The following is a 924-nucleotide window of genomic DNA, read 5'->3' as shown; positions in this document are numbered from 1 at the left end:
CAGTGGGATTAGTTTGGGATTGATACAGGACTATGCAGAGAGAGCGGAGCAGTGGGATTAGTTTGGGGATTGATACAGGACCAAGGGGAGACAGCATGGGGCATTGGGATTAGTTTGGGATGGATACAGAGCAACAGGGAGAGCGCGGGGTAATGGGGTTAGTTTGAAGATGATACAGGGCTTTGGGGAGAGAGCGGGGTAGTGAGATTGGTTTGGGTTTGATACAGGGCTATGGGCAGAGAGCGTGACAGTGGAATTAGTTTGAGGAGGTAACAGAGCTATGGGGAGAGTGGAGCAGTAGGATTAGTTCTATACAGATATGCAAACTTGGAGCAAAAATATTTGGCCCCTCAGGTCTACTCTGCCATGTTATAAGATCCTGATTGACCTGTCAGTATTCACATTCCCATTTACCACCAACAACCTTTGTGTCACCATTGTCCTGAGAATTCCAAACTCACACAACTCTCTGAGAGAAAACATTCCCTTCACTCTGCCCAAAATGGGTGACCGGTCATTATAAAACAGTGCATCTTTGTCCTGGACATACCCAGTACGAGAAACATCCTTTGCTCATTCATCTTGTCAAGACCATTCAGGATCTTATACCTTTCAATTGAGTCACCCTTCACTCTTCTAAATGCCAGCAGGTACGGGTTAGTCTGTGCAGTCCTTTCCCATAACAAAACCCACTCATTCTCGGTGTTAATCTCGTTAACCTCCTCTGAACAACTTCCAACACTATCTTATACCTAATTAGACAAGGAGACTATAACGGCACAAAGTATTCGCATCTATGCCCTGTATGAGTGATGGTTGGGATGATATATAACTGTGGGGAGTAAGTAATGAAGTGTGATTAATTTGAGATTGATACAGGGCTATGGTGAGAGAGTGAGGTATTGGGATTAGTTTGTGATTGAT

General features: G+C 44.5%; 1 protein-coding gene across 1 annotated transcript in view; it reads right to left on the bottom strand.

Moving 5' to 3' along the window:
• cldn15a (claudin 15a) overlaps positions 1-924 on the bottom strand; it is a 19,000-nt gene that overhangs the window by 16,710 nt on the left and 1,366 nt on the right. The gene's annotated exons all lie outside the window — the stretch shown is intronic.

This window comes from Rhincodon typus, chromosome 45 (assembly GCF_021869965.1).
Source record: "Rhincodon typus isolate 14 chromosome 45, sRhiTyp1.1, whole genome shotgun sequence".
Taxonomy (NCBI): Eukaryota; Metazoa; Chordata; class Chondrichthyes; order Orectolobiformes; family Rhincodontidae; genus Rhincodon; species Rhincodon typus.
This window is presented reverse-complemented; position numbering and strand designations above follow the sequence as displayed.